This window comes from Stegodyphus dumicola, chromosome 5 (genome assembly GCF_044657685.1).
Source record: "Stegodyphus dumicola isolate Sdum_Otavi_A_Nest chromosome 5, ASM4465768v1".
NCBI lineage: Eukaryota > Metazoa > Arthropoda > Arachnida > Araneae > Eresidae > Stegodyphus > Stegodyphus dumicola.
This window is the reverse complement of record NC_140772.1, coordinates 231945673-231967681: the sequence shown is the minus strand read 5'-3', so window position 1 is coordinate 231967681 and position 22009 is coordinate 231945673. Positions and strand designations below refer to the sequence as shown.

The 22009-nt window shown below is 33.5% G+C and overlaps 1 non-coding gene across 1 annotated transcript; it reads right to left on the bottom strand.

Annotated features, from left to right (window-relative positions):
- Positions 1-20719: 20719 nt before the first annotated feature.
- TRNAQ-UUG (transfer RNA glutamine (anticodon UUG)) lies at positions 20720-20791 on the bottom strand. The gene has a single exon. It is a non-coding gene; the product is annotated as a tRNA-Gln (tRNA).
- Positions 20792-22009: the final 1218 nt, after the last annotated feature.

Genomic DNA, 22009 nt, shown 5'->3' with positions numbered 1-22009 from the left:
AAAGGGAAGGAGTCCGAGGGTCTCCCACCCCCTCTTCCCTACCATCAACCTCTACAGTCTTTGGCTCGCCGCATATTTAGAGTGACCCCATGTCGCACGGACCCTATACATTTACAAACATCCATGCCTTCTCCGGGATTCGAACCTTCGGCACGGCAATCAGCGACGCTAACCACTATACCGGTTGGGTGGCACAGAGGTCGATTTGCATAAGGTGCTGGCACCTTCAGGATTGGTCACGGTTATAAAATCATCTGCCCTTAAATACTAATTAAAAATTCCTATTTTTGATGTGAAGTTGAACTGGAAAGGAGATTTATTAGAAATTAAAGTAAGATATATAAAACCTTACACACTTTTTTTAATTCAAAGCTTCTTCTGACAATACTTCTAGAATTGCATTCGTTAGAAGTATTAGCAGATATCGGTTAGCATTGTATGTCACAGACGACAGCAATTTTTTATGAGAAACAGTTCGAGGTAATGAATTCTGCTGAGAATTCCAGTAGAAATCATTAAAACATTTCACTTATAATATAAATTTTACGGTTTGACTATTAAGAGCTTTTTTACTGGTAAAAATCGAATGCACTATTTTGGTTGTACTGTTAGCAGTGCAACCGAAATCGATAATAGTACAGTTTGCTATTGACTTGCATTAATTTGTATTGATTTTTAATAGTTTTCTTACCGGTATAAGTCAAATCCTGATTTGCCAATACAACTAAATAATATCAATGTTTACTTATTTAAATTATAAACAGCAAAAAATAAAAAAAAAAAAAATTATATTTTATTATGTTTATAAAGTCCCTCATTGCGAGGTAGCGTTACAGCTTCTCCAATTTTAAACTTCAATTCCACCATATTTTTCTTAGTCTCTCACAGATACACCAGCGGCAGAGCAGTAAAGTCGCTGAACACTGGTAGTTTGGTAAAGGGTTTGAAACCCGGCGAACGGGCTGGCTGTATGGGCGGTTTCGTGGTTTTCCCATGGATAAAGTGTATACGAGCCAGTTTTCCTCAAACAATCCGCCACAAAGGCACCCCCCCTTAGGTAGATAGAACTTAAGAAATTAGATTTAGTCTCTCACAAAATAAGTCCTTCGTACGCGGGCGCTCATTTTCTGACTGGAAAATTACATTTAGTTGCATTGGTTCTAATCAGCAGAAGCTCAAGCTTGATTGATTGAAGCCGGAGTGAAAATATTCGGTCCATGTTAAGATAATTGCTTCCATCCTGAAAAAAAAAAGAGCATTTGTCGCATTCGATTACTGAAGGATACCATAATCCTGTCTGCTTACAGTTGCAGGTTAATTAATAAGGATATAAGGTGTTTCGTCCGCCTTCTTAGCATGCCTTCGTGGTGTAGTGGTCAGCACGCGCGACGCGTATTCGAGAGGTCCGTGGTTCGAGTCCCGGAGAGGGCATTGCTCATTTTTTGATGTATTCTCAAAAGTGATGTATTCTCAAAAGTCTGTATTATTGGACTGTCCAACTGTGTCATCGGAAGAATTCGTTGCAGTAGTTTGTGATAATGTGTGTACAGCCCCAATTATGGCATACATTTTGGAGTTTGTTCAAAGCTAAAAAAATATCATTGATTCTATTTCCGACGACGAAAATGAAATGAATAATGCAGCGCAGTTCTTTAGACGCATATTCCAATGGTGAAATGGATAACAAAATGAACGGCATTAAACAATTTGTTAACAATTTGATGCTAAAAAGGGCAATGCAAAGAAAAATAGCAGATTATTTTCCAAAAACTCAATACATGTTTTTCTTTTTCAAAAAGGCCCACCAGCGGCCGAGCGGTAAAGTCGTTGAACACTGGTAGTTCAGTCCGAGGTTCGAATCCCGCGAACGGGCTGGCTGCATGGACGTTTTCGTGGTTTTCCCCATGTGTAACGTGTATACGAGCCAGTTTCCCTTAGAAAGTCCTTTATGAAGACATCCCTCCCCTTAGGCAGACAGCCCTAGTGTGCTTTGCCATAATCACACACATTTAATTTTGTTAAATATATATATATATATATATATATTTTCAATATCCTTTAACACGAAAAATAATTCTGCCCCCCCAGTTTCACGTTAAATGATTTTCACTGTATTAGAGAAAATGTATATTTCTCGGCTCAAGCACAACTATGGTTATCATTTCCCACCTATAATGCTAGAATGAATTTTGAATTCCTGTATATTACGAAATTCACACTCTAGCAAAGTTCAAACCCAACCGTGCACTTTAATGACGTCGACGCCTGAGGAAATTTTTTAATGATAAGGAGTAGCACGTTGTGAGTACGTACGTCTTGGAATTCCTTAATGATTAGTCCTGCAATAACCAACATCGTTTAAATGATATTAGTCAGCAGTTATGCTTTAAAAATAAACATCTTTCCTGCTTGAATATATCTTGAAATGGCTCAGATTTCGCAATGGAAATGAACTCTAAGAATTTTAGCTGATGGAATTGAGATGACAGACAAACCCCTTGAAAAAAACCTGTAATGAATACTTTTGTCATGATCTTTACACTGATTACCTGGAATATGGTATTTTGGTAGTCTTAAAAATAGTATCAAATATTCAAAATAAGAAATATTATTCAAAATACTGTTAACCCAAAAGGGATAGGCATTTTGTGGCGTTTCACTTTTCAAATTGTTGCCACCAAATATTATCGCCCTGTATTATATTCAAGGAAATTAAAAAATAAAGAATCTGCATAAATGTATGTATGTTTTTCGCACTGTGATAAAACAACGGTACCTGGAGCCATCCTATTTTGAATGACGTACCCGGTACATCTGGAAGCCCGAATTTAGAATTTCTTTTATTATCTATTTGATATTTTGTAAAGCATTTATGAGTTTTTGATTAAGAAATTCAACGCTTTTAAAGAAAGCAATGGCAACAGTGTACGAAGAAAAAAAACATTTTTGTCTCCAGCGCACGAGACTGTATTTCGGAAATACTAAAAATATATTATCTGCCTAAGAGGACGAATGCATTTGTAGAGCATTACCTAAGAGAAAAACTGGTTCGTATTCCCTTTATACGAAAAAAAAATTTATCATATAGCTAGCTCATTCGCTGGCGAACTAGGCAGGTATTCAGCCGCCTTAACCACTCGTTCAGAAATACGACACACACACACACACAAAAAAAAAAAAAAAAAAAGAAAAAAAAAGAAAAGAAAAGAAAAGAAAAAGAAAATATAGGATTATCAAGACAATTTTCAACTCATTCGAATTCTTTTTTGCTTTTTTTGGGAGAAGGAGGAGAGGATTCCATCGCATTGTCTAAGCCGCAGCCATCCAGTCAGTATAGTGCTTAGTGATACTGAACGGCAATCAGCATCACTATACTATAAAGCACTTATAGTAGAATAAGGTATATCTTATAGTATTTATAAGGTATTTAGCCGCTATACTATAATGTTAACCCTTTAAAACCACTATAAGGTATTTTCTCTCTCCTTTCTGGATGCCTTTGTAGTGCAACGGTAGCACACTCGGCGCGTATTGGAGAGGTCCAGGTTCGAGTCCCGTTGAGGGCATTCCCCATTTTTCACATTTCCTGCTTCAAAATAAACATAACGACTCTACACATGTAGCACCAGTAAAGAAAGCAATTTAGAATCTTTAACTATGCTAAGTCAGTAGCAATAAATCACTTAAAATTTAAGAAAAAATACTCATGCTAGTATATATTTCACATAAACTTACAGCTGAAACCATCAGCAGAGAATACAGATTTACTCTTCTGTATTCACAAGAAACAAAATGAACTCTTTCTTGAAGCGTATTTTGATTGCAGATGAGAAAACGATTCTTTGTGTTAATGTCAGTCGATAAAGACAGTGTCGAGGGCAGAGGAAAAGTCAGGTCTGACAGAAAAAAAAGCATTAAAAACAAAGAATATTTTCCTATGAATATGGTGAAATATATGAGTTTTGGTTTGTTTTCATTAACTAGAAGGACTACTGTATATTTTCATTAACTATTGTATATTCCGGCTGATAGCGCGTACGTATAATTTCAGACTACATTTACTAGTTTTTAGGTATATTCGTATAATGCGCATTCTTTTCTTTTGATTTGCCCGAGAAGACAGGGATGTTTGTATAGTTTTTGCGTGGCAAGAATGCATTCAAAATGCTTGGTGCCTGCACATTCAGGGAAATGAAATAGTAGGTGACATCTCAAAACAAGCTTCTTTTGCCATTAATTTACAGGAAATTTCGCCTCCAATCCCAGCTTTCACTAAAAGATGGCATGCTTGTTGGAAAACGGAGACGACGACTCATCATCAACAACCATCCTTTCGAGCTGAGTTGATCGCCATCAAGAAGGCAATAAATTTTTCAAGTAAGTTTGAGTTAAAACAATTCCTAAATTCACAGTGACTCAAAATCTACTCTTGAGGCAATCAAAAAAATAACTAGTTGACATCCTATATGACTAGCTAATGACATCAGACTGCAGTTACTCAGAATACCACCGCATATTCGCCCATCTCTTAGTTGGGTGCCTGAACATGTAGGCATCCAGGAAAACGAAATAGCAGATGACATGGCAAAGCAAGTTGCTTTTGCCGTTAACTTCGAGAGAAAATTAAGCCTCTATTTTCAGCTTCGCTTCTAAAAACTGTGGAAACTCTAATACGATAGTAGCAAATGAGTTGTTATGATGCTACAACTGAAAGACGGACGTATAAGTTTATTCCCAAAGGTTTCTAAACATTTACTATGCTACTATGCTAGACTACTTACATGATAACCTTCTTAACCGGCCATGGACCTTTCCCAGAGTGCTTATATAGATTAGGATGTGCAGAATCAAATCTCTGCTTTAGTGGGTCATTGAGAAATCCCGACCGTTATACATTAAGTTGTGAAAGCCCAAAAGATTTATATTGACGCCGTCCAGCAGAAACTTACTGGACAGCTTGGATAAAAAAATGTATCTTTGAAAATAATATACTGAAAAACAGACCCTAAGAAATTACAATAAAGGGTATATCAGGACAGCGCTGACAAACTTTTCAAGAGAGATAGAGTTCACTCAGTCGATGGAAAATCACATAGGAATGCATGGTCGGAAACACTTTCCTGGCGCGGTAGTTGCGACACAAAAAGCAAGGATACAAACAGTGAGGCAAAACATGTTTTATAATGTTTAGTACAGCAAAAACTTACAAATACGAACAAAGACAAATAACGATCGTCATTAAAAGAGGTGTTCGAAATGAAGACCCCGTACCGTGATGCAGGCCTCACATCTCCACATGAAAGATCTGCATCACGAATGGAAGATGCATGCCGCGCAGTTCCTGCATCACGGTCCGGACTTCGAACACATTCTTTGATGATGAACGTTCTCTCTTTATGTTGTTTTTTTCTTTGTTTTTGTTGTACTCCGAATAATAAACATGCTTTCTCACCTTGTTTGTGTCCTTTCTTTTTTGACTTTTGTGTCATCACTACCGCATCAGGAAAGCGTTTCCGACCATGCCTTCCTATGTGATTTTCCATTGTCTTTAGGTGTACTGAAAGTTTGTCAACGTTGTGCCGATATACCCTGTATAGTAATTTTAAAATTAATTCGAGGTAGGGCAATGCTTATATGTTTAGATACATTAGGTTTATATTTTAGAGGTTTTTAATACACGTCATTAGCACTGCGCTGAAGAATTAAGATATTCTTCAGCGTCCATTTTACTATTCAGAAGTGGTAGCAAATGGAACATATAGTTAGCATTGTTAGCAAATGAAACATATAGTTAGCAAATGGAACATATAGTCCATTGTTTGATTACGGGAGGAAACATGATTGATTTTTCATGATTATCCCCGTCCAAATTAACAATATCTACAAATGTCGCATATCTGCTTACTGATTAGATTCAAAAGAAACTCTTCGCATTCTGAAAAATTATACCGAATAGATAAATTATTCTTTCGCTGGTGTGTATATAAACGAACTTAATATGTCCTCTAGCTGTCAGATATTAGTAGTTTTCCTCCTTTTGATTTCCCCCTTCCTTCCCTTTCCCGAAGAAGACTGGGTTCTACTTGGCTGGGCGCAAAAGGATTTTATGATGTTTAAGAACAAAGAATGCCATAAATCACTAAATGTGGAATGTGTTTCAAAAGTGTTAGGATCTTGCCGTTATGGCTATGAAGTTAATAAAAAAGCGTTGGACAGTGGATATTTTTACCAAATAGCTGAAGAAAATAAGCATTGTAGTCAGAAGCTGAAATCGTAAAGTTTTTCTTTTCCTGAGCCAGTGCTCATATGCAGCTGACTGACACTTTCGAAATATTACGCGCTCGTACCAAAATACACGAATGCGATTAAATGTACTCTTATTGGGCTTAATCTAGAATTTAAAAATATTATATAAAAAGATGTTAATTTTAATTTCCCATCAGAAAATTATTGCGTAAATTATCCCCAAAAATATTATGTCTATATCACATGACTTCCTTCAACGGAATATTAAATTATACTCATTTTATCCCGTATTTAATCTCAACTTATTTCCTCGAATTTCATTAGTGATACATTTCTCATTCAATTAATTTAGTTCTCACTTCGCGACAAGGCAAAAAATGCCTTAAAACTCAAAACATATTCATTCAAAATTGAAAGTCTAGAAAAAATAAAACACCAAATACAGATAAAACAATTAACAAAACAATTTTTACAAATAAAATTACTGTTTCTACGCAAAATCAAGAAATTCGGCCAGAAAGCAAGAAAGCAGATTTTTCAGCGCCTTTCGTTTCCGTCTCAGAAAAAGACATTGAAGTTGCTGAAAGACTTAATTTACTATTTGCCGAGTTTCAAATGTAAACAAATATGGCTGCTATGGTAAAAAATTTCGGCTTAGCCACACTTAAACTATAAGGTATTTTTTCCGCCTGGTTAATTTAAATGCCAACTACGTTAGATAATTGTGTCTGGTTTCGACTAAATCTATTTAGTAGTTTAGTATTAGATTAGTTTCTTATTTTCTTATCCTGATTTAAAAGCCCGAGTGGAGGCTTTCCTGTAAGCCCGAGAAGGGGCCATCTGTCATTATTTCTTTGAGTGGATAGATGGGTATTTTAGCCCTTCTCGAGACTCAGTAGTAAACCCTTGAACTCAGCGATAATACTCTACTTAAGTTCACTAGATTCCTCAACATTATATCATAGACAAAGTACTGAGCAATTATGTACTGTATTAAATACATATTATACTGTATTTAATACACTATTATACTGTATTTAATACACTGTATATATATTATACTGTATTTAATACACTGTATACATTATTGTACTGTATTTAATACACTGTATTGAATACACTATAAACTTCCTAGCTTAAATTATAATATTTATAAAGTACCTTATTTGCCGACGTATAAGACGTACTTTTTTTCTTTGAAAATAGATCTAAAAAACGGGCTGCGTCTTATACGTCAATACTCAGTTTTTGATTGCATTCATTTCTGGAAATTTCCTTTGTTCGGTGTGGGAATATTACAGTTACGTAGAGTTTATGTAACGTACATGCGCAGTCATCGACGATCAGAGCTGGGTTCGTTTAAACCTACCAATTTTTGTGAACGACTTTTAAAGTGTGAAATTTTTACTGTTCAATTTTCTTAAATTTGTTGGCAAGTTAGGGCTCAAAAACAACGTCGGCATTGCTATAACATAGCATACAAGTTACGTGTGATTGCGCCGAGTCACCCAAAACGGAGAAAATAAGAACTTAGCGGAATCAGGAAGAGGTCTTAAAGAAAAGCGACTCGCAGAAAACATAACCAACGAAGGGGAACTGTGCAATGGCCTAACTTGGGGCAGAGCTGAATACTTGGATTTTAGATCACAGAAAAGGGGGACTTTCAATCTCTACAAAAATGATTCTCATCAAGCGAAAGCGACTGATAGAAAGATTGCAAATTTTACTGGATCGACATCATGATGTTCAAGATTCATGAAGAGAAACCAGCTATGTATGCGGACTAAAATAAAAATATCGCAAAAGATGCCAGACGAATATGAAGAACAAATTATTGAATTTAATCGATTCGTCATAAATTCCTCTAAAGTTTAATGTACCCTCAAACAAAATTGTAGATTCCAAAGGTACAAAAAGTGTTATTGTTAAAGCTTCAGGCCACGAAAAAACTCACTACGCGGGTCTTGACTTGTCTGGGTTTTGACGAAGAAAATTAAAAGGTGTTTCTTCCCAGACAAGATTGGGTATCTGTTAGAAAGTATTTTGTATTTGTATTGATTTATATTTAAAATACTGTAAATTCATTCTAATGATCAGAAATAAAGTTTTACCATTCAAAAATGTGTATAAAAAAGAGGTGCGTCTTAACGCCGGCAAATACAGTAATTTTAATGCAACAAAAGGCTGTTAAAAAATATCGTCTAGTAAATATCTGAAGTAGAACACTACTTAAAAAATAAGTTACTGAAATGCCACTCTATGGTATAGTGGTTAGCGGAGCCAGTTGACATATCGTTGGATCTAAGTTCGGATGAAGATGAATGTTTGCAGTTGTCTGTGTGACCATCATCCTTCTTGCAGTCGTCCTGTGTGGAAACGTTCTCGATGAAGAGACGGGTCGATTGGTTTGACCATTCCCGACAACTATATACAAACAAGTGCTCGGACATTTAAAAAACAAAATCTGTAATACCAAGATTTAAATATTATGAAACCTAACAGAAGCATCTAATGTAAATTTTCAAACGTAATTAACAAAGTATAATAGCATGAATCTGCTTGATCTGACGTGATTGTCAATAGCTATTTTATACCTGTTCATTGAACAAAACCAGAAATTGACAATGTTCTGCTTTAACTCGAAAGATTAACCTTACAGACCGTATATCCCGTGGAATGACGCCGCTTAAAAATGGCAGTTTTCCAGACTGCATGCATAATAAATTGAAGATATTATATTTTTTGAAATATCACGACCTCTTGAATGTGGCAATTTCCCAGCCTCTTTGAATAATAAGTGGCTTCATAGCGCAATAATGGCTTGGTTACGTAACATAGTGTAGCGCAATGTTACGCAAAAAATGTGAAGGCTAATCTGTAGACTAGTGCTTGCCAATAATAAGCATGTGCATTTCTTTTGCTTTAAAAATTTAAGTTTGCTAATCTACTAAGCACTTTTCGTCGGTTTTTTTTCCTACGTGTTGTTTATAACCATAATTGAATATTATACAAATACGTAATGTATGAAAAAACGTTAGATTTCCAGTATAACATAAAAAACATTCATAGATTATTTATTACAAAAACCAAATTGTACGTTTGTACGGTAATAATAAATAATTCAGGAGCGTGAAAACTTAGTTATGGGAGAGCGTGTTCAAAATTAATGCAAGTAATGCATATACAGCGGCTCACATTTATTTTTGGACACTTGTATTTTTGAAATTTTTGTATAGATCTTGTACTAATAATAACGAAACATGCACTTCAAATTTTTTCTAATGTATTAAGATTTTTTCCCTTTATTTTAAGTTGCTTGCTGAAAAACAAGTATCATAAAAATATTCTTTTTAACAAAATTATCTATTCAAAAAGTATTAAATCAGTAACTCACTTAATTCAAACATTCGAAAAATTTGTTGAAATGTTTTGGCATATTGATGTTTCTTGTAATAACGGTTTTTTTATGTAAAACTAAGCTACTACAAGGATTATCATCTGCGATTGGGAATTATTACTTTTATTTCTTTTTAGAAAAATATATTAACAGTTCCAAACTTCAAGTAACAAGGCAAAACAATAAAAATTAACTACAAGTTCTACAAGAAATTTAGTTCATCGTTTTAAAGATGGTATAAATATTCGAAATATCCAATACTTACTTGATATAAAGCGTTCAGCTATCTTTGATGCTATAAAACATGGAAATGCTTCGAACTGTTCAAAATGCACCGAAGTCTGAACTGAGATTCCAAATAAACATTAAGGAGTTTTATCATATGAAAAATCAAATAAGACACAAAAATGAGTGCTGTAAAATTTTCAGTGGATTTAGGAGAAAGGTTTGTAACAAAAATTAGCCATGAAACTTAAAAGTGTCATTTAAAGGATACAGCTGAGACCGGCAAAAAAGATATTCTTCATCAACAAGAAAACAAAGAAAATACAAAGAGTGCTTGCAAAATCTATGGCAAGCAAATGTTGTTTTGGAGGTCTTTTCGCTGCATCTGGGCTAAGAAATTTAGTTTGCATAGGAAATAACTATATAACAAGGATCATTTAATATAATATGGTGATATAAATATATCTTATATCTAAATATATCTACATATCTTACAATACCTGAAAATATGTAAAGAAAGAAATTTAGAACCAATTTTTCACAAAGACCAAAAATTGAAATTCCGACGAACTTCATAAAATCCTATAAATGTAGAATATTTAAAAATTTAAAACTTAACCATTACATGAAAAACCAAAGTAGAATGAAAAAAAAAAAAAAAAAAAAAAAAGAAAGAAAGAAAGAAAGAATTAGAATCCAATCAACTTCGACATAACGTCGTCAGGGGGAGATATCTCGAAGATTATTGGATTCCTCTTTCTTTCTCGTTCTTTTATATTCTCTTTTTGGTTTTTCTTACGATTGCTTATTTTATTTTTCACATTTTAAAATATTCTTATTCTACATTTATAGGATTTTATGAAGTTCATTAGAATTTCAATTTTTAGTCTTTGTGAAAAAAATTGGCTCTAAACTTCTTTCTTTATATATTTACTGATCAGTTTTCAGCGGTATAATGCTCGAAAATTCTTAGAAGGATTATAAATTTTCCTTTTAAAAAATTATTTGTATTTTTATAGCATCTAAATATAACAAAATACCTAATATAATATGATGATCCATATTACTAATATAAAATGGATCATAAACATATAAGCATTTGCAGAAAAGCCTGGATTCAAAATGCATTTAAGTTCTATAAAAATAACAATCCTAAACATACAGCCCTAAATGTTCGCTTGTGGTTATTATGTAACTGTCCTAAAACTAACAAAACCCCTTCGCATTCTTCGGACTTAAAAATCTATCGAACACGTATGGAGACAATTGAAGAAAAGAAAAAGCAAACATCATATTTTTTCGCAAACTTGGCTAAAAGCAATTCTTATGGAGAAATAGAGCATTCTTAGACGAAAATATTAGTTGATGCTATGCCAAAGCACATGAAAAGCTTAATTCCATGTTAAGGAGAAACAAATAAACGTGAAATGTCCCGTTATTTTCCCGCTTTTATTAAATACCAGCTGTTTGTTCAAAGTGACAGAGTACTTATGAGAGTGCATTTTCAGAACTTTTTGAAATTTATTTTATTTTTATTAAAAAAATTTTGAATAACTTTTTTCAAAACAAGCAGGTTTTTAGAAAAATGAGTAATAGTGTATATGTAAGGAAAATAAAGACTTTCTCTAATATTTAGTAACTTATATTTACAAATTTTAAAACGCAAGTGTCCATTAACAAATGTGAGTCGCAGTATTTAGGGTATCATGTGTTTATGATACTCTAAATACAGTACATTATACTCTAAATGCTCCTTTTCAGTTAATACATTATCATATTATCTTTATAGCTTACGTTTTATGTATATTATTATTACATTTCCCTTGCTAACACGTAGCTTCTGTCTTTTTTTTTTGTTCCCCCCCAACTTCTTTATTTAATTTTACTGTGAAATGCGCGCAAAATAGTTTCTGGAACTGAATATTTATTTTAAGACTACAATTATTATTTAAATAATTTCTGCATAAATAATTTGCTAACGTAAATATATGCCAGGACTTAAACCACAAAATCTCTCGTTAAGATTTCGTTTCCAAAGAATTCTGTAGATGGCAGCAGTAGCAAATATTGAAATCTTAGCCAGAGAAAAATATATACTAGCATTTTTTTCTTAGTTCGTTAATAATTCATGTGAAGTGGAATAAAATGTATGAGCTGTTACTGCTATAAATAATCTTTTAGTTGCTTAATTTTCAGAAATAAAATTTAATAAAATTTTTTTTAACTAATTTTATAACATTCGAAGTATTCTTGTTAATAATACAACTCTCCATATAACTAGGGGAACATATTTAAATAAAAATATTTAAAATGTTGCAAAAAGTAAAAACGACATTAATTTAAAAAAAAGTATATAAGAAATCAAAGCAAGTATTTTAATTAATTTCTATTTTTAATGCATGTGTGAAAAGTGACCCATGAAGTATAAATAGTACTTCATGGTACATATGTAGTACATATGTACCATGAAGCCTTGAAATACATAAAGTACATACCCTCTTATACACAGTCCGGGGGTAGGAAAAAAAAAGGGAGACAAGAGGAAATTTTGAAATTTTAAAAAGAATAAATATCATAAATATATAACATGCACGTAGATGCTAATAGATGTAGAAAGGGAGTTATTTTGAACTCATGGCTTCTTAGGCTATCTCGAACCGTTCTTTCGAGCCTGTCACTATTCCCTCTTTATTTTTATCCAAATTCCTTCAATTTCTGACTCAAGTTGTGATCCAGCTGTAGAAAATACGTCAGCAGATCTATTTCCATATTGTATTAAAATAAAATTCTAAATAAATTTTTCAAAATAATTAGTTTTTGATTCTATTGAATTACAATAGTTTATTTAAACGTGAATTCTTTTCTCCTTTCTTTTCAAGTGAACTTAAAAGTTAATCTTTACTTTTGGAATATAAATTTCAATCATCTAGTAGTAAAATCTCTTTTTGTATGATAATTTTTGAAGTTCTTTAAAGTTATTTTATTGTAAATACAACCACATGACAACGAGAGAGACGGAACGCCAATCAGACACTAGTTCTGTGAGTTGTTCTAAACGCTCTCATAGCCTGCTATATAAAACAATCGGAGGAATAACATCTTCATATATGGCCACTAGGGTAGTACTTTTCAAGGCAAGAGTTTCAGCAACAAAATTTCTCTTATAAAAATTTTAAATACAATCAAGCATTTTTGTTAATATTACTAAACTGTTCAGAAAAAGTCTATGGTCTATTGTAACAGCTAAATATTCAACAGAATCAAAAAATTTAATACTCTTGCTATTTAAAATAATTCTAGGCCTTCTAACACTTTTCCCACCCATGGAAAAAAGCACTGCCGCGGATTTTTCAGCATTAAATACCAGATTCTCCTTAATTGTTCATCCATCCGAAAGATTCATAATTTCTTGTAATTTTTTCTCCGGTTTTCTCAAAGAATTCGTAGCGATGCCGACAAGAAGATCGTATGCATAATAGAAAATCTTATTCGGAGGGGAGTTTATAATCAACTTGTTATTAATAATATTTTCTCCAGAGAAGCGGTGCACTAGAAAACCCCTGCGGGCAGCCTCTAGAAATATCAAAAAATATTGGTCGACCACAGAAAAGTCATAGAAAAGCCAATTTTCCTATTATTAAAAAAAACTCTGAACAGATAATATAATTCTTCCGGAATTTTCAGCTTACGTAATGAGACCAGGAGGAAAGGCCATTTGACAGTGTCAAATTCTATTCAGTGAAATTAAAATTACATGTTTCGTCGATCTATTAGACTGGGCGAATTTCACCAGATAATAAAGAGCATCATCGTCTGACTTTCCACCACTGATTTGGTTTATATGATTACGGCAAAGCCTCGAGGGTTATCTGCCTGAGAAAAGAGATTCCTTCGTGGAGACACGCAGCCGGCCTGTTCACGGGATTCGAACCTCGAATCGAACTACCAGTGCTCAGCGACTTCAAAGAATCTCTAAGGAGAAGAATGAAAGCTTCTATAGACGCAATGTAAACCTGTTTCGCCTCTGCGCCGCTGTACCGAAGAGCCACGGCTATGCAGTGAAACACCAGCGCAGGGTGAAATTTAAACAGCGCAGTTCGAGGAGATGGTAAATTTTTTACTTTGAAATAACTCAAAATGTTTTATTTTCATACATTTCTGGAGTTTTATGAGCAAAATGATGTCATTTGGAATTTTGGGGCGAATTATAGAAATCCTGTCCAATTTTTACTTTCAATTTAAACAGCGAGCCGTACGAAGACTAAATTTAAATGAAATAAATTTCTTAATTCTTTTCTTCTGTAAACATAAAAAGGGGGGAAAACACATGCCATACAAACCGTAATAAATTTTTATGGATCCATAGTTAAAATTTTACAGTGAAATTTTAAAAGCAAAATTTGCAATAACTAACTGAAACAGAAAAAAAATATTTAAAGACAATTAAAGGCACCCCTAAATAAATTGGAAACACTGAAATACATTATAATTATCCGACAACAACTTTAAAAACAAATTACCATGAAAACGTTTAGACAATTATTTGGAATGACCATTGTGAAAACCAAGAGCAAAGTTTTCACCCAATAGCCAAAACCATTTCACTTACAGCATTACATTTAAAAAGTCTTTAAAAGAATTTCACATAGCACACATAGCACATTTCACATAGCTTCAAAAAGAACGTTTTCGAACAACGTGGTAAAAGATTGCTAACATGGCCGACGGCATGCTGCATTCTTTGATGCTGCTTTGTTGCCTCCTGATGTTATTTCGCACATGCGCAGTGAGGTACGGAGGGTGGATAGCTTTGGCAAAGAATCTCTAAGGAGAAGAAGTAAAGGTTCCCCGGGACAAATGTGGCTCCGTCAGACCGAAGAGACACATTATGTATATCCCTGAAGCTTACTTTAAAGGGGCAAATCACTCCAAAGCTATCCACCCTCCGTACCTCACTGCGCATGTGCGAAATAACATCAGGAGGCAACAAAGCAGCATCAAAGAATGCAGCATGCCGTCGGCCATGTTAGCAATCTTTTACCACGTTGTGCGAAAACGTTCTTTTTGAAGCTATGTGAAATGTGCTATGTGTGCTATGTGAAATTCTTTTAAAGACTTTTTAAATGTAATGCTGTAAGTGAAATGGTTTTGGCTATTGGGTGAAAACTTTGCTCTTGGTTTTCACAATGGTCATTCCAAATAATTGTCTAAACGTTTTCATGGTAATTTGTTTTTAAAGTTGTTGTCGGATAATTATAATGTATTTCAGTGTTTCCAATTTATTTAGGGGTGCCTTTAATTGTCTTTAAATATTTTTTTCTGTTTCAGTTAGTTATTGCAAATTTTGCTTTTAAAATTTCACTGTAAAATTTTAACTATGGATCCATAAAAATTTATTACGGTTTGTATGGCATGTGTTTTCCCCCCTTTTTATGTTTACAGAAGAAAAGAATTAAGAAATTTATTTCATTTAAATTTAGTCTTCGTACGGCTCGCTGTTTAAATTGAAAGTAAAAATTGGACAGGATTTCTATAATTCGCCCCAAAATTCCAACTAACATCATTTTGCTCATAAAGCTCCAGAAATGTATGAAAATAAAACATTTTGAGTTATTTCAAAGTAAAAAATTTACCATCTCCTCGAACTGCGCTGTTTAAATTTCACCCTGCGCTGGTGTTTCACTGCATAGCCGTGGCTCTTCGGTACAGCGGCGCAGAGGCGAAACAGGTTTACATTGCGTCTATAGAAGCTTTCATTCTTCTCCTTAGAGATTCTTTGGCTTTGGAGTGGTTTGCCCCTTTAAAGTAAGCTTCAGGGATATACATAATGTGTCTCTTCGGTCTGACGGAGCCACATTTGTCCCGGGGAACCTTTACTTCTTCTTAGAGATTCTTTGGCGACTTTACCGCTCGGCCGCTGGTGGGCCGACTTTTCGCGGCAAAATCCATATTCTTGTCGTGGAATGTTATTGCCATGGACTTATAAATAAATATTATTTAAAAGTCAGATACTGAGCCAGATGATTAGAAAGAAGTTTATCCAGAATCTTGTCTAAAACTTTCGATATACAAATAGATCTAAGCTTTCCATTACTCTTTGGCAAATCTTCTAAGCGTCCAATCTTTTAAACATTTGGAAAACTTAGTGAAACCAAACATTTATTAAAAAGAATAACAAAAAATTCAGTATATCTAAAGAATAACTTTGAAAGTGAGGCGTTCAGCAGATCAAAACACGGTGCACATTTGAAACGTAGGCCCTCAACAACAGTCTTGATCTCATTAAGTACAAAATGTCGCCCACAAGCACGTAGACCATGAGTATCAAAAACAAGTTCTCTATATGAACTCTCATTAGTATCTTCTTCAACATTTAAATTTTCTGCCACAATAGCTTTGGGAATAACTTTAAAAATTCCGACTATCACATCTTTCAGATCTCGCTAGAGGAGAATTATTTCTAAATCTGCTCTTAGACGCAGCCAAAAAAACGTCCAAAATTGTTGGTGCTCTTAAGAAAGAATCTTACCTTAAACTCTCTTTCTCGTTCTTAAAATCAAATTTTTTTAAACGGTAAGTTTCCTCTTAAACAGCAAATTCCTTCTAAGAAAAATCTCTTCTTCGAATCTTTTATCTGACAACTCTTTCTTATAGCCCGGATTTTTCTTTTGTATCTTTCCAAAGTGGATTTCTACCACGAGATTTTCCTAGAGCTTCTTTTATTGCTGCATGACAAATATCTACCAATTCCCTTCTTCAGAAAATTTTCGAACTGCCAAACAAATTCGTTGAACTCATCCTTGGAAACAATCAAAGAAAGTTCATGCGTAAACTCTTCCATTTTAGGATAAATTCTTTTAATAAATTTTAATACTACCTTGGGATCACTTGTACTTTTAATTTGATTAATTGTATCATTACGTTTTCCAAAACAATCAAAGCGTAGATACTTATGGTCACTTAAAAGTTTCACAGTCTGATATATCTGATTTAAAATTAAGATCTAATCAAGGCGAGCAAATAACAGTCAGTGTAACCAACACCCACAGCTGAAGAAAAAGCTGGGGCAGAATTACAATCATTCAATAAAACCAGATAATACATATTTATAAAATCTTAAATATCTTCTACAATCATTTATCGAAGCCCCCAATACACGTCATTAAAAATTCCGCATAATAATAAATTCTATATATAAATATTATCCAGGAGTGACAGGTGTAGATTTAAATCTTCTGCGGAAGAGAAATATATATAGATCAGTTCTATATTAGTATCACCAAACCTACAAGAGCCAGCAATAATTTCATCTGTACCACAATCCATGATGAAATCGACCTCTGGCTTTATAGGTTAGGTATAAGTGCAGGGGCCACCTATTACTTGGGTACTTACGTACTATGACGACTACCTAGATATCTTGCCACAACTGGCGACCTTTGTGGGTTATACAGATTAACCCTAACAAAGGTTATAGAGGAATTTGAACGCGGGCCCTTCGGCACGGCAGTCAGCGAAGCTAACCACTATACTGGTTGAGCTGCTATAATTAAAACTAAAGTGCACTATTAGTGCAAAACAAATAAAAAACTTAAATAACTAACACATTAAAATAAAAAAACTAACACATTAAAAATAGCTGGCATTTTAAAAATACAGAGCAACCGTAAAGAAAGGTTCACATATCTGTTGTCCTAAACGTAAAATAAACGCCTAATACTGTATATAATTTATTTCAACGGTTAAATGGGAAAAAAAACGGGATGCGCTCCTCAATAAAGGAAGAAAAACATACGCCCGCGGAAATCGTGGGATAAGCACATTTTGCTACATTTCAGTTGCCCGTAGAAATCGCGGGATGATCAGTCAGAGGGTTAAATAATTTAGTACCTTTATTGCGGAAACTCTCCATAAAAGTTCTTTGAAATTTAGTCGAAAGCTTAAAATAGGAATTACTCGATGTACACGCGCATAAAAAGGGAGGGAAACAAGAAAGCGAAGGTAATCCAGTTACGTAAGATTTATCAACAGCATTTGAAGATTTATTTTCGAATTTCGAAATATATCGTTTCCAAGGGAGGTATTGCTCATTTTCATACACACCATTTTCAAAAATAATGTGATTTTTGAATACATTTTGTGTAGAATAAATCCTGGAAAAGATATTTTTAAGTCGCTTTGAAGTCAGGTAAATAAAATAACACATTTTTCCAACATTAACATAAACACACACACACACACACACAAAGAAAAAAAAAAAAAAAAAGAGCAGAAAGAAAACGGTACTTTTATACCATAGCCGTCACTTTTGAACTGTTGTTCAGAATAAGAAATCAGCCGAAAGGGAATATTTTTTATAGATCTTCTCTTTTCTTTTCGAGAGTGTTCTTCATCTTCTGTTGATATGTGCAAGTTTTAAGATTTCATTTAGGCCTGGCAAATTTATAACTTCTCTCTCTTTGGCAATATCGAATAAAAATGCAGGGATCTATTCATAGCTTCACACAATTCAATTCAACCTCCACCACTGGCTAGTGGTTAAGACCGCTGAATGCAGGTAGTTTGGTCTGGGTTCAAACCCAGGCGAACAGGCTGGCTGCATGCTTGGTTTTCGTGGTTTTCCCAGTGTGAATACGAGCCCGTTTCCCTTCATCCGTTTTCTAAGATTTCATTCGTTTTCGTTCTTGTGCTCTACCTTATTCAAATAATCTATAACTACAGCTGTTCCCAGGGTCGTTCCTAGGCCAATGGCTGCCCGCATACTTTCCTAAGATTGCCGCCCCAAAACTGAAAAAGAAATGCTCAATGTTTAATAAAATTTTTATTTCATACTTACTATGACAAATTGTATAAGAAGTACTTACATATGACAAGTACTTAGAACGAATTAAAAATATTTAGGCGTGGTATCGCCGAGAGTCCGGCCGCTCTAATTTTGGCCGCCTGCGTACTTTTACGCGCTGCACCCCCACTAAGAACGGCTCTGGCTGTTCCCTTTCATGAGCTCGAAATCACAGCTTCAATCACTATATATTGCTTTTGATACGGATAACCTAAATTTTTAACAACGATGTTTCATCACTCGCTAATAGATGGCGACACATGTGATACATCTTTAAGTACTCTGAATTTAACAAATAATCTCTATTCGTATAAAGCAAATGTAAAATTTTATATTTCTTAATTAAATTAATTTTTATACGAATAGAGAATTTTATATTTGCTTTATACGAATAGAGATTATTTGTTAAATTCAAATTTCATTCCTTGCAGCAACGGCGCAAGAGAATTATTTAAATTTAATTTAACTATATTCTTGTGAAATAATTTAAGTACTATTTGATATTAGGATTGTATTCTCCCTGTCCCCTCTCCACCATAATTCTCTTCCTAATTACGGGGGGGCATAATACAAATGAGAACATTTTATTGCGGTGTCTGCCATACATTTCAGTTTAGGTAGTTCGAAATTTGCATCAATACTAATTGGAAACATGGACTCGCTGATTCCATCAAAATAGGTAAATTTCAGTCACAGCTAGAAAGGAAGTGGAAAAAGTCCCCCCTACCCTTAAAATTTATTTCGTAGTTATCTTTCTTCAAAAATTAATTGCATCAGGCAAATTTTCATTTCGTATTTAACGAAAAAAGAAGTAAACCAATAAAGACAGGCTATAAAAAATTGTTTATTAACTCGGAATTCCGTGAAACATTTCTATTTTAATGATGTCTCTTAATTGAATTGATGACTGCATACTCATTTTTACGTCAATTCATTCCTCTCACGAATAAGCGCCGCATCTGAATGGACCGTCACCTTGTATTCTTTTTATTTGATTTGTAAAACATGAAATGAATAACTACATAATAATCGCACTTTCAACATTTTCTTAGTTTCCAGTTAGAATCTCCATACCTACTCTTCTTGCAGAATTTTCTTTCCTTTTAAAAATTCAAAACTGTTTCATCCTTTATTTCATTTCCTATTTCTCAACAACAACAAACAAAAATGAAAGCTTTCAGATTTTATATTACGCCTAAAGTGGCGTTTTTCTAAATTTTATTTATTAAATATCATGTTCTTTTAAATATTAAATATCATGTTCTTCGCACTTCAACTATAGAATTAAATCCAACAGCAATATCGCAAAATATTTTAAAGAGCATATCTTTAGAAATTCCGATACACAGTCTCGCGCGCTGGAGTTAAAAATGCTTTTTCGTACAGTGTTGCCACTGCTCGCTTTGAAATTATTGAGTTTGTTAATGAAAAATTCGTTAAAGTTTTACAAATTACGAAATAGATAATAAAACAGATTCCAAATTCCAAATTTGGGCTTCCAGATGCCCGTATTCGAGTGGAGGACTAAGTTACTCAAAATTGTATGTCTCTCCCTACCGTTTTTTTTTTTTTTTTTCCACAATGCGAGAAACCTACATACATTCATGCAGATTCTCTGTTATTTAATTTTTTTAAATAATGCAGGGCTCTAATATTTGTTGGCGACAATTTGAAAAGTGAAACCCCGTTTATAATGAACCAACGCAAAATGCCAAAACGAAATTAATAGCCCTTCTGGGAAAATTGCTCCTTTGGGCTAAACAAAGGGAACTTATTTTACTACAAAAGCATGCTTATCAATAATTTTGAAGCTGTAAGAAGTTCATATTTTTGTGTGGAAGCATTAAAATTTATTTCTTGCGATTTATTTGAACACTTTGTTTGTATGTAAACATTTTTACATCGTTGTTCCTTTTTTAAATCATAATTATAAAAATTCGACAATCGATTTTCCCATTTCTCCCCTTTTACATAATATACAACTTCAGCAAGCAAAAAAAAAAATGCGCAGGTCCCACCGAGATTTGAACTCGGATCGCTGGATTCAAAGTCCAGAGTGCTAACCATTACACCATGGGACCCGCTTCTCTGCGCTCTAATAACTAAATATATTAAAACTCATTTTTTTTCTTGTTACGGTTATACATTTTAAAATATTTAGTCTGATATATACTATACAAACTTTAATTTTTCAAAATATTCCATTATATGTAAAAAATGTTTCATTAAAAATAAGTTTTCATACTGTTAATTTTGAAAGAATTTGTTACCAAAAGTTTATTCTCTTCATATGGCGCCATCTAGGGACTATCTTAACAGATACATTTTTACCAAGGAAATTCAATGCTTTTTAAAACATTCACCTCAATTTTTACTTTTTTTCAGCATGCACTTTATTAAAATGCATAATTACGACCGAAGTTTACCTAGAAACATTTATTTGTATAATCTTTTGATAGGATAAAAACAACAAAAGAGATGAAAGATCGTTTTATTATTGTAATAAATGGGATCTGTTTAATGGTATCGGAGGGGAGGACGTGGTCAGCCTTTTATTTACCTGTTAAGTATTTAGTTTTAGTTTAAGAATGTAAAAGCTATTTTTATGAAAGTTTTGTTATTTATCAATATTTTCTATACTTATCTTGTTTAGTTTATCACACGCATTAAAAATTAATTCGAGTTTTAGAGATAAGGATGTGGAATCATCGTCTAGGGACGATGAAAGTGATGCGTAGGACAAAATTTGAGAACCACTAGGATAAAAGCAATGAAGAATATCCTCAAAAAAGGAAACGTAAATTAATTTTTTTCTACATTTTCAAATATATAATCACGAAACAGGGTGCTGATTTTAAATAATTAAAAGAAGGAAAAGAGAGACAGACAGACAGACAGACAGACAGACAGACAAAGTAGACAGATGTCTTTTGTTGCACCCGCTAAGTCTTTCTGCACCGATGGGCGAAAAATCAAGCATAGGTGCGAAAGAAAGGTATATAGAAAGGGGGGCAATTTCGTATTTCAGAGGAGAGTAAAAAGGAACTTCGTATATTTTATACGAGTTCGAAAGGCCAGGAAGAAAAGATGGGACAAAATAAAGTAAAAAATAAATGGCCCAAAAGAAATGGAGAGGAAAAAAAAATTTTTTATTTATAATTAAAAAAGAAAAAGAAAAAAAAAAAAAAAAAGGGCCTTTAGAAAGAAAAGGAAAGGAAGTAAGAGAATTTTGTTTAAAAAAAAAAAAAAAAAAAAAAAACCCACGATTGTGTTCATGAGTGTAGTCAAAGTTGTTATCA